The following is a 17,569-nucleotide window of genomic DNA, read 5'->3' on the forward strand; positions in this document are numbered from 1 at the left end:
AATTGTTTATTAATGAACTAGTCTTTCCTAAATCAGTGTAGGCTGCCTGCATACATATCTCCATACATCTCCGCTGTAATGTATAGCCTAGATGCGCCTTTCATACGGACAGGATTACATAATCAGATGGTACCGTATTTGCTTTCGATTGGATTTTTTTTCGTTGGTGGACATTTTTTTGTATAAACTTTATAGTTATATTTCTCATGTCTGTGAGGCTTGTCTATACACTGTTTTTCAGTTCATTTTTGAGGCGCGCTCCAATTCACAGAGATCATGAAAGCGCGCCCTGTTCGTTTTATTTTATTTTACAAAACCACACCGTTTTCTTGTTGTTGTGAGTTTATGACTGATGATGTATTATTATTTTCTGTATGACCAGAAATGATGGAGTATTTTAAGTTGTTTCCACTGTTGATAGGAAAATGCGAGTGATGGCACCGGCGCCTTCATCCATGTCATAGTGCGCGTTTGTGCCAGTTTGAAAAGGGCGGCTGAAACACTTAGCCTATACAGATAAACGCCCTACGCTAGTGTTTTTCTTTAAACAAATTCGTTTAGGCTTTAAAATAAATATTGTTTATGGGCTAATTAATGCCACAATAATTTGTTTATTTTATTGGCTATTTGTATTTTTCATTTTTGTTTTGCATTGAATACCATTGAATATTTGCATTGATTTGCTGTGCACCACAATGCCATCCTCCCATAGAAAGACACGTTAAGAGCCACCTATTTTCTTTATAATAAAGGGTTTCTATGGAAGGAAAACGCTTAACGTATAATTAAATGCATTGCGTTCATATTCTTTATCACTGAAGCTTTTTCTTTATTATAAGGGTGTATTATTCCATTAAAAAAAGGACTGTTTATAAGGTGACAATCCGTTATACATCTTGAAGATTTTTGTATTGTATTGTATCTTCTGTTATAAAGACGAAGATTGACATTTCGTTAATTAATCAAAATAAGAACACAATGTTGTAAAATGTTCTGTTGTGTTTTGACTACTTATATCTCTATAATGAATGAAGATATAGCCTATTAACAAAAATAAATCTTATATATATTATATATAAAAAAACTTATAGGCCTATTTAAAATATATTTTCAAAAAAGGGCCTCATTGATTAATTTTGCATGATTGGGGGCTGCTACTATTTGCTTAAAGGTCGGCAACATTTTTTTGATCATATTCAGTGTAATCGACACTATAATCCGACAGAACAACATAAATAAGGTGGTTTTAGAAAAAAACCCGAGCTTCTAACTCCACCTGGAGCGTGTTATTTGTTTAGCAAAAATCCAGCGCTCCCGCTTCATCAGGTCCAATCAGCGCAGGGGGGTGTGATATCTGACTGTCAATCACAGGTCGTGCACACGCCACAGATCCCCCTCACTCGCGCTGAGTCGCGCACGTTAATATCACATGCACACGCCACGCCTGAAGTTCGCATGAAGCGTGATGGCGGAGAGAAAATCTACTAACAAGCTTCCAATTCCTCGGTTATTGCTATCTATGGATAGATTAGCCAGGGCTGCCTACCTCCGAGTCCATGGTGTTGATAGATGCTGAAGAGACGGACACGTTCACAGAAAATCAGGTACACACGCACAGTGACGCACTGACGAGCACGACCTCGATGGGAGGGTGCTCGCTGGTAGTGGGGAGGGGCATGAGAGTTGTAAACATTCAAAATTTTGGCTAATCGACCCAATCTGCCAGACTTGCCGACGGCAGCTTTAAGCTTTTTGAACGTGTGATAAAGGTGCGATAGGCTGTCAATTTTATGTGGATAAAGGCATATTTTGTACATGACTACACATGTCCTTATAAGGGCAAAAAAGAGATGTCGTTCTAACGACATAACATCTCGTTATTACGAGAAAAATATGTCGTTTTAACGACATAAGATCTCGTTATTACGAGAAAAAGATGTCGTTTTAACGACATAAGATCTCGTTATTACGAGAAAAGATGTCGTTAAAACGACATAAGATCTCGTTATTACGAGAAAAGATGTCGTTAAAACGACATAAGATCTCGTTATTACGACATAATTGGGGGAAAAAAATAATATGTATGTGGCAGCAATGCGTCACCGTATAGAATAGATGACTGACACATATTACTGAAAGAACGAGCAGAGAGAGAGAGGCCCGGTCGCGCACGCGCACCCTCACCGTCTTCAAACTATCTTGCTCTCTCTCGCTCCCTCGCGCATATTAATCAAAATCAATTGAGAATTGACACGATGGTAAAAGATCGGAAGACCGAAGTTTCACGTGGAGCATTCGGGTATTTTTTTCCTGAATTACTGCTGGGTGTTATGCTAAAAAATAAAAATGACGTTACCTTATCTTCTCTGAAAAGCGTTCCGCCCATTCAGCTGACATGAAAAACACTTTCAATAAACAAAACAAAACTATGATGAAATGTTTTCTGTGTTGACAAATCTTGTGCGATGTCCTAACTGCCGGGATAATCACACAACGCGTGTGCCTACAAGTCCGCTAATGACACGTCCGATTCGCGAACTAATGACTCCTTTGAACCGATTCAACCAACACAATCTTTTAGTTTGACTGTTTGCGGTAAATGCAGTTTGGTTGTCGAGGTCAAAACTCTAAATAAGCTGTGAATCAAATAAACTTACTATAAATAATGTTATGTCATTTTTTACTCTTACACTGAATATTTGGATTTTCTGAAGGTGTGAATAATTTTTGATTAACATTTAACGTTAATATAATAAAGTTCCGTGTAACAGATTATTAACGGAGATTATTAACCCCCCCAACCATTTGGTGGGGCTACAGCCCCAGCGAGCTCCGGTCTAGCGCCGCCACTGGGAACAGAGATACAGATGAAGCAAAAGAGATAAACAGACAGAACATTGTAAAGTATATGGTTCACAAGCTCCGCAGTGATAAGGAGAGCATGCTGGGATACGTGCAGGTACACATTAGCGTTTGTGTACATATAGAGGCCTGTGACAGTGATGAATGCTGGGTAGAGAACAGGGCATTGGAGGGGCATTTAGCCATTCACCAAAGAAGAAGATCGATGTGGAAACAAAAGGATGGACAGATCGTGAGTCTTCTCTCCTCCAATCCCTCAGGACACACACACACACACACACACACACACACACACACACACACACACACACACACACACACACACACACACACACACACACACACACTCAGAAGGGCTCTCAGACTAAGTTTAAACGAGCACTGCCTGTAATGATAGATTGGATTATTTCCTGTTCTGGCAGTTAAATTAGCCTAATGCATCTGTGAGTGTCCCAGACCAATAGAAGCCCAGAACACATTAACACAATGAGAGAGGAGAGAAAGGAAAAGGCTATTGGATTATACAGATGCAGATTAGACTAGATTTTCACATTCTCTGAAGAATGTGAGTGGTGTTGTTTTATGTAAAACTCATCACTATGCTAGGGTGTTCTGGGTGGTTGCTATGAGGCTGCTAAAGTGTTGTGAGTGGTTTATATATATACACACACACACACACACGCATATATATGTATATATATATATATATATATTAGGGCTGTCAATCTATTAAAATTTTTAATTGCGATTAATCGCATGGTTGTCATGAGTTAACTCGCGATTAATCGCATTTAATCACACATTTTTTAATTTGTTCTAAATGTACCTTAAATTAATACTTTTCAAGTTTGTAATACTCTAATCAACCTGGGCATGGATAAATATAGATGATTTATGCAAAAGTATGTTTATTATTGAAACCATAGTCAATATAGAGCATGAAGACGAGACATGTTTCAAAGGTCATAGATGTTTTTCAAAGAACTTGTTCATGTCTATTAGACATGTAGAAAGAACAAAAAAATGCCAGGTTACCATTACTTCTCTTTCTTTGCACTGAGCAATTTACTAACACAAACATGTTTAGATTTTGCATGACAGGGCAGCTCTTCTGAAAATGCTAAATGTACATTTATTATTTATTATTACATTGTAGTTTGTCTCTCTCTGTGCCCATTTTGATTAAGCTAAATTCTCAATAAAACTGTTTTCATTGGTATATTTTACTGTTTCTGTTGTCAAACAACGGAATGAATTTGAAATGGTGACTGAAACGCGACCCATTAAGACATAACCAGCTCTCCCTTCCAAGATGTTAAGTTAATCTGCACAACAATTCTGATAATCGAGCCGTCGTCTGGTGAAATCAAATTCACATAAGATAAAGACAATATCTGTGCTCTGATTTCGGCTATACTTGTAAAATTAGTGAAGCAACATAATATCTGTGCTTAACTGAATTAAAGCGCTGCTCCTCCGCGCGAGACGCAGAGAGAGAGAGAGAGACAGAGAGAGAGAGAGAAAGAGAGGTGCGCGCGCGTGCTGGGAGAGCAGTACCGGCGGTACCGGTAGATTCTCAGAAACGAAATAAGGTTTGGGCGCTTTGTTGAAGGGAAAAAATCGCTAAAGGGGTCTGCAATGTCGCTAAGTTGGCAACACTGTGTATCTCCATATCTCCAACTAGAGGTTAGGCCACGGGTCAAACAGAAAATACGCGCTGCGTTAATCGCGCGTTAAAAAAATTAGTGCCGTTAATATGATTTTGCGTTAACGCGTTATTAAACTTTGACAGCCCTAATATATATACCTTTAGGATGTACACTAGTACAAGTCCACATTCAATACAATTTAAAGGAACACTCCACCGTTTTTTGAAATAGGGCTTATTCACCTTCTTTCCCACATTTAGATAGGTGGGCAAATGCATTTTTGTCTCAGTGCATGCATTGTTTTAGTTTGACAGGGTCGGCGTGAGCTTAGCTTAGCATAATGAATGGAATCCTTTGTTGCCAGCTAGCATGTCCTGAATAAAAGTGATAAAAAAAATAAAAAAAAAACTACCTAATTACTTCTTGTGGCCTGCGTATTCACAACAAGTACAAATAGCGATGCAGATTAACACTAGACGATTTCCTAGGAATATATTGACTTATATATTAAGGACTATATTAGGGGGAAGCACAGGCGAAGCACTGCTACTTGGGCGTGATATCTCTGCGCCCAAGTAGCAGTGCTTCGCCTGTGCTTCCCCCTAATATAGTCCCAAGTCAAAATCTGCATAGGAAATCGCCTAGTGTTAATCTGCATCGCTATTTGTACTTGTTGTGAATACGCAGGCCACAAGAAGTAATTAGGTGTTTTTGTTTTGTTTTTTATATCACTTTTACTCAGGACATGCTAGCTGGCAACAAAGGATTCCATTCATTATGCTAAGCTAAGCTCACGCCGACCCTGTCAAACTAAAACAATGCATGCACTGAGACAAAAATGCATTTGCCCACCTATCTAAATGTAGGAAAGAAGGTGAATAAGCCCTATTTCAAAAAACGGTGGAGTGTTCCTTTAAGGACACTTTTTCACAAGGGATTACCAAGGTTGTATACTACATTTCTACTTTGGGGGCTCACTAACTATATTTCACTTGCATACTCTGCAGTGCAAACACACATAAACAAATGTGCAAGAGAATGACAGCAACAACCGAAGGACAACCGAATACACACACAGACAGCATCAGGTCCTCACCACTGTCTGACTGGGAAAACAGCCATGAAGCCACTGTAGTGCAACTCAGATTCTATAAAGAGAGCAGGAAGCAACTGATAAGATGTGTTCACTCAACACCCTGCTGCTAAAGACAGTGTGTGTGTGTGTGTGTGTGTGTGTGTGTGTGTGTGTGTGTGTGTGTGTGTGTGTGTGTGTGTGTGTGTGTGTGTGTGTGTGTGTGTGTGTGTGTAGGACTCAGTCCTCAGTGCAAATGAATGCAGTCAAGTTCTCTATCAGACACCTGAAGCTTTCAGCACTGTCTGCCCAACAGTCGTGTGTGTGTATAAATCACCGTACAGCTGTCGTCTGAAAGATATGCACTCTCTGAGCATCAATAATCCATCTGTGAAATACTTACATGTACCTACAGTGAAAGTGACTGGTCAAAATTTCCCATTATAGTAAATTAAGCTGTCTACACTGCAAGTGTGTGGCTAGTTTTGTCTCATCACATTATTCATTTGCACACGTCATGCTCCCTCACACACCATATAATCACAGACATTCATATGGTTCTGTATAAATCTGTTTCAGTTGATCACAACACTACTACCACAAAATACCACGCTAGCAGCACATTAATAAGACTTAAGACTGAGGAACGAGTGGATTCCGCATACAGTATAACAGCCATAAGCTATTTCATACTATAATAAATACAGTAAATCAAGTTATCAAAAATATCCATCAGATCAGAAACAAAACATCATTCTTACTTACAAAATACAAAGACACATCATCAATGAAAAATAAACATAAATGAACGAATGAATGAATGAACAAATTAAGTCAAAAGCGAATAAATACACTCATTGACATTTTATCCACATACTTACAGGTCAAAAGTTTGGAATAACTCAAATTAAAATGATTTTTTTTTTATATAATGTTACAAAGGGGTTCTATTTAAAAATAAAATGCTTTAAATTCACCAAAGAATTTTAAGCAGCAAGAACTGTTTTCCTGAAGAACCATTATAAATAATTGAGCACCAATAATAATTGATAATAACTGAGCACCAAGTCAGCATAATAATTTCTGAATTATCACATAACTGGCTGAAAATTCAACTGGCACTTTTGACCAGTAGAGTACATTCATTTTTTTGATTTTCCTCACCATTCCTTTAATGCACATTCACAACCATGTAAGGTTCATTCATAAATGAATCACTACAAATAGTACAGATACAAATAGAAGACAAATAAATGTATACTTTCACTGTAATTAATCATATGTCCAGAAAACTGCTGTATCCTCAGACTGGAATTATGTGCCATGATAACACAGTATTATGTATGACAGAATGCTCTCTGATATGACATGTGGTGTAATTACAGTTATTAGAGGTATACTACTAGAGTCTCTAAAAGCCCCTACCGAGAGACAAGCTCTAACCAGTTTCTCTTTTCTCTTTAGCCGGGAGCATGTTTATCTGTCAAATATGAATTACTAGATAGTGGTTAAAAAACAAAACAAATTGAGTGTAGAGTGCAGCATTTGTGTCATAGAAAGGACACAAAATGGGATCAGTTCTGGTTGAAGACAGCGTATGCATCTAAAACCTTCAGATGACTCATATCCCTCTCTCACTGAATTACCGGAACCCCATATGAAAAAAAAAAAAAAAGAATGCAACACGAGAGTGGCGTGTGTGATTGTAACCAAATTTAGCACTCTATAACAAGGCTGGCAACCGCTTCCTCCTGCTGTGTGAATGTAGCCTCTGTCTGTCTGGACTGTCTTTTGCGGAGAGTGCGGTTGAACTCTCATCCAGTTTGTAGATGGCCAGTCTTATAAATGCCACAGCTGCCCAACCATATAATCACAGCCATGAAATATGCAGATATGTCACATTGAGCGTGAAAAATTCCCATAAAAAGGCAGTTTACTTAGAGAAATATGAGCAGCTCAGACTCAGAGGTTTCTGGTTCTTCGAGACAAGACATTCATCACAGCCCAGACGCATCTCATCTTAAATGCCTACATACACATATACTTCCACACACTGAAAAGTGACCATGAATTAGTGTTGGGCGATATGCTCCATTTTCATATCGTCCTATCGTCAGCCTGTGAGATCGGCGATACAATTGTTAACAATTGATCGGCGATATTATCGTGAGGGGGGCGGGGCATATTTATTTCATTATTAACTTGCTTATTTACTCATTAATTTGCTTGTTTTATTACTTCTATTTTGCTAGCAAGGTGGAGTTTTTATTAATAGGCTAAATCAGGTTATTTCCCGGTATAGTGAGGTAGAAAAATATCCTAATCATTGTCAGCGGGAAATTTACGGACACACATTATCCTCTCATGCCGTTACAGATGCAGCTAGATAGATAGGTAGATCATGTGACGCGTTTGAGACCCATGTCTCCAATTAAATTGTAAAATGAACTATTATCTGAAGAAAGAAAGTCATATACATGGGATGGCATGAGAATGAGTAAATGAGGAGAACATTTTTGGGTTGAGTATCCCTTTAATAAGTGATCTTATTTGATGGCATATTCATGAAAATGACAGATCAGCCAGACAGAGTAGCATGAAAAAGCTCTGACAGATGATGCAACTCCATATAAAAGTCTATGAGAGAATGAAACACAGAGACATCCTGCTGACTGATCAGAAATCAGATCACACTAGAGCCGGGACTGCTATTGCAACAGAAGACAAATAAATGATTTGATGAGAATTCCCTTAATTGCTGATCACAGAAAAAAACAAGAGCTACAGTTGTGTGTGATAGACAATTGATTTATAACAGCAACATAATAATATAACATTCAATCTGCGCTTTTAAGTTCAATATACATCCCCATCTCATTAAATCTACAACTGTCTTTCTCACTGCTCCATACACTCACTACTGATGTTAATAATCTCTTCCTTCCAAGATCCGGTTTAGAAAGATAAGAAATCAAACAAGAAAATACCGAATGCCAACATCTGTAATGAGGCAGTAACAAATGAGATTGCATTTTAATAGTCTTGAAGATCGAAACGATGAATCGACCTCCGAATCGTGCTAAACTAACAAACTTACAGGAATATTCCTTCATTCACTTAAAAGAATAGATCACTCAAAAATAAAAATAAATTATACCCTAATTTACTCATCCTCAAGCCATCCTATAGGTGTATATGACTTTCTTATTTTAGCCAAACACAATCGGAGTTATATTAAAGGGATGGATCAGAGTAAATCAACCTAGGGTCCTTTGCACCATGACTTCGAGCCAAACAAAGTTGTTTGGGCATTATTAGTGGGGTAATTTACGAGATACATCATAGGATCCATTAGCGCCTGCACTAAACCATCCGGCTGATATCTCGAAATAAGCTCTAACTTTAATAATGTTCAACCAAGGGAAAAAAAGCTTCTAGGGGGGTGTTTGGCTCGAGGTCATGGTGCAAAGGACCCTTGGTTGATTTTACTCTGAACCATCCCTCTAAATAATATCCTGGCTCTTCCCAGCTTTGTAATGGCATTAAATAGTGTCAGAGTTTTTGAAGCTCCAAAAAGCACATCCATCTATCATAAAAGTAATCCATACGACTCCAGTGCGTTAATAAATGCCTTCTAAAGGGATGGGTTTTTGTAAGAAAAATATCCATATTTAAGACGCTCATGAGAGAGTCGAGCTCCATTGGAAGGGTGACCTCTGACCCGACGTATGACGTAGGCATAACATAAGCTTAGGTAAGAACTAACGAACACGGAAACGCAAAGGATAGAGCAAAACAAAACGCTTGTCATGAATTAGAAGTCTAAAATGAGAAGTTTTAAAGAAAAATGGTGGAGGATTTCGTCTTTCGTTGAGGAGCTACGTCTTACGTCACCCGTACAGCCGTTGCTGGAAGCCAGTGAGACGCTGAGTTTCCTTGCCATACTTCCTGCAAGCCTGTGGGTGGCTTGCTTCAGCCAATCAGAAGCTGACGCTGCTTTGTTCCAGGTAACCTTTATGGCTTCCGTGGTACGTTGTCACACGTTGCGTCACGGGGTGACTCAACACCAATCAAGACTGGAGTAGTTGCACATGTGCCTCAGACGCTGTCACGCAGAGGCATTCCCCATAGCGTCATCTCTGGGCGCAGGATCTCATTTACATTTCAGGGAACCATGGTTACAGTCATAACCTGAGATGTTTTCCCCCCCTGAAAAAGTGCATTTCATAGGAGTCTCCTCAGAAATTTCAGAAGTGATCTAAATAATGTCTCAAACTGTGCTCAGATGTGCCAAGAAACCAACGTCTGTAATACAAAAGTCAGAGATCTCAATGACCCTGTTAACCACCTGGTACTAAGATGCATTTTTGGCGATCCATTCAAAAGTGTTCAACAATCACGCATTACCATTTCCACCTGCTATTAGCAAGCATTTTAAATGTGCCTCCAGTGACCACTTATGTTTGGATTTCATTAAGTCATTCTCATCTCCAATCAAGTTTCTCCAAAACCAAATGATCTATGAGCTGTGCTATCCACATTAATTTCATTGGCAACAATTGCCTCATTTGTATCTATTTATATTCCTCCTGAAGAATTTTAGGTGAAACATCTGAGACAAAGTTGATTCCAAAATACAACATAACTAAACCCTTCATTAACTCTCCACCGCTCTCCACCAAGAGCCACCGCTGAGCAATACAACTGACCTATGAGATTTTCTCCGAAATATATGAAAGTGAATATGTGAACCACCACAGATAAGCACCATCCCCATCTTTAATACTTTATCTCTTGGAGCCATGGAGGTGGTTATTTCCATCCCATGGTCACTGAGAAATATCATACACCACGCGCTGTATGGTTTGTCAGTTGTCACATTTGGCTTTATTAATGATAGGAGGAAAGGCAGGTGGGACTTGTGGCTCAGGAGTCATGTCTCAGCGACAGCTGCTACAGACAACCTTTGACCCTCCTTATATCCACTAGGGTCTATAGTTTCTCTGTGTTAGATGAACAGAGGTCTCCACATACCTCACTATGATCAATGAAAGGTCACTTCATTTCTCGAAGGTTTCTAAAACACCCCTACAAAACAATTATTTCCAGTAATCTAAAAAGTGCTTCATGAGTTACCATACAAATGAACTGGTTTTAATTAATGACAAAGCAAGATTTCAGTAGTTGAGTAGCCGATGCAGTTATCTAGGGTACAGTGTGGCGGATAACTAATACTTAGTAGGTTAATGACAGAAAAGGAAATTAACATTCATTTTACATACTAATTATTCAAAATTGACTAAAACATTTTAAGTAGAAAATCTAAAAACATTTATAAAAAGGGAAAGTAACACTTCTTAATCGGCCAAGCAGGCATGTTTATCAGCCAACTTTCCATGTTAACAATTTTAAATGTTCTAAAGATGGAACTAAATGAAAGTCTTTCAGAGATTTTAAAATTTTCAAAAGAGTTTATGGGCTTTTTAAAGTAATATATTTGTAAGACAACCATGGCCTGAGGCATATGGAGTTTGAAAAGCTCATTATAAAACAGCTTATTTTACCCACATCCGAGTTATCTCAGATATATACCTTGCGGGGTCCTTTTTAAATTTACCAATATAACTGTTTTACACCAGAGTCTCAAATTCAGCTTTAGCTCAACGATGCTTACTGCCTCAAAATGAATGGCCAAAAACACAGAACATTTAAACAGGTCCCACAAAATACCTTAAATTCAAAACACACTCAGACCATTAAACCTTGAGCAGTGTAAATTTGTGCTTGCCATTACAGGAACAGCCCTGAGCACAACCAATACTCAACATTTCTCAACAAGAAACATTTTACATTTCTCCCCAAGGCAGACATTTAAAGCAGTTAGAGTTACTGATCTGTTTATTTAAAATGCAATATCTCCTGTTCAACCAAGACATTAACTCAAAACATTTCAAAAGGTACAACACAATATGAAGCAAACCAAAACCATGTGTGGTGTGTGTTGGGTGCTTATTCAGCTGTTGTTGCGATTTCGGCCTCCCTGTCAAAACACACACACAAATTCGTTTTGCCAAGCTCTGGATTAAGGGAGCCATTTGAATTAAAGTTGAGATTCCATTTGGACACAAGTCTTTTGGCTTGTGTGTGTGTTTCTAACCTAGAGATATTTTAGGGACAAAATTACTGATATATGTTCCTAGGATTTACTTTTGTGGATGTCCTTAAAGTGATTTGCCCATTTTTGATGTGTAAATTGATGATATGTATTTTATGCAAACTTTTCTTTCTCCATGGTGTACACGATAAGGCCAAAATCACCCCCTTCTAATTGGCAGGTTTGGTTATTCCAGTACAATCACATTCTAGAGAATTGTGCACTTTTTACTTATTTTTTGGTTTTACTTATACTTTGGTTTTTCTATTCCAGCATGACAATAACCCTGTGTAAAATGTCCATTTAGAAATGATTTACAGTGTATGGCATGGAAAACATGATTGGCCTGAATAAAGCCCACTGAACACATTTGGGATGCAGTGAAACAGTGAGCCAGACCCCATCACCCAACATCACTGCCTAACCTCACTAATGCTCTTGAATGGGAGCAAAACCCAACAGTCATGTTCAAACATCTAGTAGAAAATCTTTCCAGAAGAGTAGAAGCTGTTACAGAGAAGCAACTTCCCATAGTTTTGAAATTAAACAAATAAAAAAATAATAAATTCATAGTAATACCCTCTATAATTGCAGTGGATGCACTCGCTCACTGTTGATATAAACATGCAAAAGCCTAAGCAGCTGATAACTGAATTTACTCAATATCTTCCAAGCCAGATAAAAAAAAAAAAAAAAAGTATAACAGTTTCAGCTGTTAACTTCCTCCCACGCTTGAACTTGACAGTGGCACGTTTGACTGGTCCTGTGTCAGACGTGGACTCTTAAAAAGGGTCTGCCGTCCAGCAGTGTGGCAGAGACACGCGTTGAGAGACTTCCTCTGTGTGTTGGGTTTCAGCTGCTGAGAACAGCAGACAGAAACACACTCAAATAACAGCCTTTCAGCTGCCACCAAGACACACAGAGAGACACTTGCAGCACAGTCCTTTAGCTGGCTGATGGGTATCAGAGCCTCCCCGAGCATCAGCTAGGAAGAATAATACAGAGACTTCAACACAGAGATCCAGATTTATTTAATTCCAATTGAGTCATTTCATTCCAAAATAGCTTATTTCTAAATAAGGATGTTTTTTATGTAAAAATCTTGATAACGACCTCAGAGAACATTATTTAAAAAATGCAGTCCGTGACCCCTTCTAACAATGCAGAATCTACATTTACAACTCTAAAGTTTCTAAATAATTTCTCAAGTTCCCCATCGAGGCAACTTAAATATATCGATCCCTCAATTCAAACGGAATAAAAAACACCTTTCCTCTTCACCACGGCCAAAATAAAAACCACACAAGTTCAATTCCAGAGTAACACTTTGCTCTGGCATCAAATGTGTTGGCATCCCTCAACCTACCCAACTCCGGCAGTACCCTATAGGGACAACTTTGTACTTTATCTACCCCTAAAAGAAGCATATTAGTACATTTTACTATGAACCTTTTAGGGGTACATAAGGTACAAACATTTCCCTTTAAGGCAGGTGTCTCCAACCCTGCTCCTAGAGAGTTACCATCCTGCAGACTTCAGTTCCAACCCTGCTCCAACACACCTGCTTGTAATTGTCAAGTAACCCTGAATACCTTGATTAGTTGGTCTAAATGTGTTTGATTGGGGTTGGTCCTGAACTCTCTAGGATGGTAGCTTGCAGGAGCAGGGTTGGAAAACTCCTGCTTTAAGGGCACTAGTGAAAAGCTGTTTTTCCCCTAAAGCTACAAGTTTGTAGGTGTCTTGCCACACATGCTTATCTTCCAAGAAATCAAAGATTTAGTTGAAGCCGCTTCCTCGTGCCCCTCCATTACGGACAGCAAGCCAAATACGTTTAACCTCAATAGCTTAAATATTACATGGTCAAACAAACCACAGTAGAGAAAAGTTGGACCACTGCTGGTCTCAGGAGAGGAGACTGATGCCCTTCAGCAGGAGCTCAAATCTTTATGATTAATGAGCTCAGGTACTAAATCTGTCTTTGTTTTAAAAGAGAGTAAGACTGGATCCATCATTTAGCCCGTGGCTAATTCACAGTTTACATCTGTCTTACATAGTATGTGAGTACATTAATTAGAATTAGAGAGTGTGCTGGAAACAGTACACTAAATTGCTTGAATAGTATACTATTTCCAGTGGATTTTGGAAGTTGCTTTTGGACTAATATAGCCCACAACATCTTGGAAGTCTTTTTGAGTTGTTGAAAAATGAAAATGAAAAAGAATGGCAAAGCTGCCACAGCAGTTTTTTAAATTTATGAACCAAACAGTTTTTTAATAATACATTGCGAAGTAATACATGTTAGCTTTATTAATGCTAGCTAGATGCTAAGCTTTTATACAAGCACAAAAAGTTCGTGACAAAGCGTCTGTGGTATCAAGAGGCAATTTTAGTACTGTGTCACCAGTGAAGTACACACTTACTGGGCCAATGTAGAATACTGGGATCAACCAATGTCTAATTAACATTTAAACAAGTTTACAAGCAAACCATTGGATTTCTGATACTGAGTCAGAGTGAAATTATATTTTTGAGAACTTCTGAACAACAATATATTTATGAGATGTTTTTTTTTAGCATGTAAAATTATCATTTAAATGTGCTATGTGTAATTTTTATGATGTTAAATACTATTTTTAATATTATGCAGCTTAATATTTAGACATATATCGTAAATGTATAGGTTATAGGTCCTGAACAGTGTTGAACATGGTGACTCTGTGGCATTTTCAGTCTTTGAGGAGGATGCCAACCAGGTGTGAGTTTCCCAAAAAGCATTGTTACTCAACTATGGCCGCAAATTCCATTGTTACCCAAATAGTTTAACAATTCAGAGTTTCTCAAAACATAGTTCCAACAAACATCTACAAACAGCATTACAAACTTGTGGGGTTGGAACTACAGCCCTCGGTCTGTGGTTAGTAGCATAGTTTCTTGTTAGTATGGCATGTCGACATGCTTTGAAAAACAAGCTAGTTTACATGCAGTACAATCTTTCATTCCATATTCTTGCTTGTTAAGTTCTCTAACGATGAACTATAATAACTATGGTATTTAAAGCAGCAAGTTACAGTATGTTGTTGTACGGCAAGCGCACCCCAACTTGACATAATAACATTGGCTCAACAATGGTATGAGTTTGGGGCGGGACTTTCTGTTTTGTCTGGCCAATGGCAGACTGGGGTTGTGTTCAATAAATCTGATTTTACACACTAAACAAAACAAGAAAATGCAGTATTAAAACGTCAGGACTAAAAACTGATGTTATCATTACACAGGCGTTGACAGCTCTCAAAGGTATCTAAGCATCAACGATCAGATTTTGTAGTTATTGCAGCACAGAGGAAACTGTTATAGGTAATGCAGCCTATCTAAATGAATTTGGTATTACTTTTGCTAATTAGATTTCAATGCTTTTACCAAACCATCTGGGGATAAAAAAGTTTATGACAGACAGAATAGGTTAGTGTTAAACGAGTGGGGTTCAGTGTTGTTGATGTGCTCATTCACATCAGTCTTCATTAATTTTCTCTATTTCCAGATGTCCTGATCTCTGAAGCTGAGGCGCATTTTCTGTAAATGAGAAAACAAATCTAATGCAGATGTCTGCCAGGCAGGTGAAGGAATTTCACTCTGTTTGAGGTCTTCGGGCTCTCTGGAGCTCAAAATGAGAATTCCATCTTTTCACCAGGAGCTAATTCAGAAACACGGCTACATTATTACTTTTATTACTCTCTTGTCCAGCCCTCTCTGTCTCTCATGTTCAAGGCTTGAGAGCAGGCCAGGCCTAAAACCTATGCCAAATAGGCTAATTTCATCATCAGAACCACTTGAAAGTGAAAAATGGAATTAGCAGTGCTCAGGGCCGAAGCGTAAATGAGAACAGGCTCACTGAGGCTTATCCAGAGCATTAATCGCACACACACACAAAACACCCAAGAATATCAGTGACATAGGCCCATCAGGGGGTTCATGCATAATGCATGTAATCTGAAATAGACTCTTTTCAATGCAAAACACAACCCGTTCACAATCTTTCTATAGACACATCACATCAGTTCCTACTCCAAACTCTTCGCAGTATTTGCCTTTCTAATACCGAGTCCTGAGGAAGAGCCTTCAGGATTGTTTTCATGATGAAACATTCACTCTTTCCGAACCCTGTCTTGCTGTCTACTGCTTGCATAGGCGGGTGCCTTCTAAAAGCCCCAGTGTACTCAAAGCGAAATAAAAGAAAGAACTGGTGCGAAGTCATTTAAAAAAATAATAATAATCAGGGCGAAACAAAGTTTGTTCGAAGTTTGTGTTTGGAGCTCAAAACAGCCTTCCAAAACGAACATACTGGAAAAGTTTGCTTCGGCTGGTAAACACCTTCAAACCAAGAGATTTGTTCAGAACCAATGAGGTTAATTCTTGTGTCACGCAGCTCGTTTGAGCTTCAGCAAGATGTTTGTTCTCGGTTGAGCTTCTGTTTATGTTCGCTGATCAATGTCTATATGTGAATAAAAGGCCAAATTAAATCTGTTCATCATATAAATCAATTGAGTCTCTTCAGAAAATTTGGACTAAACCACTCAATTCATATGGATTAGTTTGACCATCTCTGTATGAACTTTTTGAGGCGTCAAAGTGGTAGTTGCGTATATGGAGTGAACGACAGCTCTCAGATTTCATCAAAAAGATCTTCATTTGTGTTCCGAAGATATAGAAAGTCTTATGGGTTTGGAACGACATAAGGTTGAGTAATTAATGTCAGAATTTAAATTTTTGGGTGAACTATTCTTTAATGTAGCCTAGTTAAATTGCTACCTACGAATTTGACCAAATGAAGGTCTCTTAAAAGGTAGCTTAATTATTCTGCCAACCTTTTGGGGCAGTCTTTGTGTTGGGAGGGTTATGATGCCTTAAAATGCTGTCTTGGTAGGAAGCTCACCAGGTTTTGAAACAGAATGCAGCACTAGCATTTGGATGCTGTATGTTTGTGAGGCCTGTGGTAAGAGATTGAATGATTGTTTTACCTCCATGAGCTGGAGCAGGGGCTATTTTTGGTAGCGTACACTCAGGCTTCACATAGCGCACATTTTTGGATAATTGCTTTAAAGTGAGAGACCTAATCCATTGTTTCCATGGCATTAACAGAGATCTCTTTCCTGCCATTACACTAAATGATACACAGCTGAGGAAAATAAATCAAATAAATCACATCTATTTCCAACAACCAACCCTGCTCTATTACCACCGGGTGACAAACACGCATTTCACTCCATGCTGTGCCACATATGTAGCTTTTTCAACACACAAAGAAATGGTCTTGAGCATGACAGATACAAACCATACAGGTCTTTTTGTCCCCGGGGACGTCAAATCTCATTGGTAAGTATGTGTTGTAAGTAAAGGCAAGCCATCAATATCTAGCTCCTTTCTTTGGCGGTGGATATAATTCCATTATTCCGTTCCACCCCCACTCACTCAGCTAATGCTGTGGCTGGAGTGATTACCTCAGTGCCTGTGGATGATGTCACAGAGAGCAGCGTGAGTCAGCGGCCAATCCCTTACTGGGGTTCTAGATTTCGAGAATACAAAGAGCCAACAAAAACGCACCCAGGCCACTTAAAGCACACTAGGCTAGAGACAATAAATGAAAGAGGAAGACCTCAAACTAAGCTATTAATAACATATCTAGTGTACTGCTGAGTGCAAGAGAGTTTAGGGCTTCAATGGTAATATAATCAGGAAGTGAAGGTGGTTCTTTAGAGAGAATGGCTTTCACAGGCTTCTGATTGCTGCATTTCTTTAATAGATGACAATCAATTTATCTCACTAATGTCATAAGAG

General features: G+C 38.6%; 1 protein-coding gene across 4 annotated transcripts in view; it reads right to left on the reverse strand.

The window, feature by feature from the left end:
* The window catches only part of kalrna (kalirin RhoGEF kinase a), a 223,734-nt gene that overhangs the window by 182,818 nt on the left and 23,347 nt on the right, over positions 1 to 17,569 (reverse strand). The gene's annotated exons all lie outside the window — the stretch shown is intronic.

The sequence above is a fragment of the Leuciscus leuciscus genome (assembly GCF_965113295.1).
Source record: "Leuciscus leuciscus genome assembly, chromosome: 7".
NCBI lineage: Eukaryota > Metazoa > Chordata > Actinopteri > Cypriniformes > Leuciscidae > Leuciscus > Leuciscus leuciscus.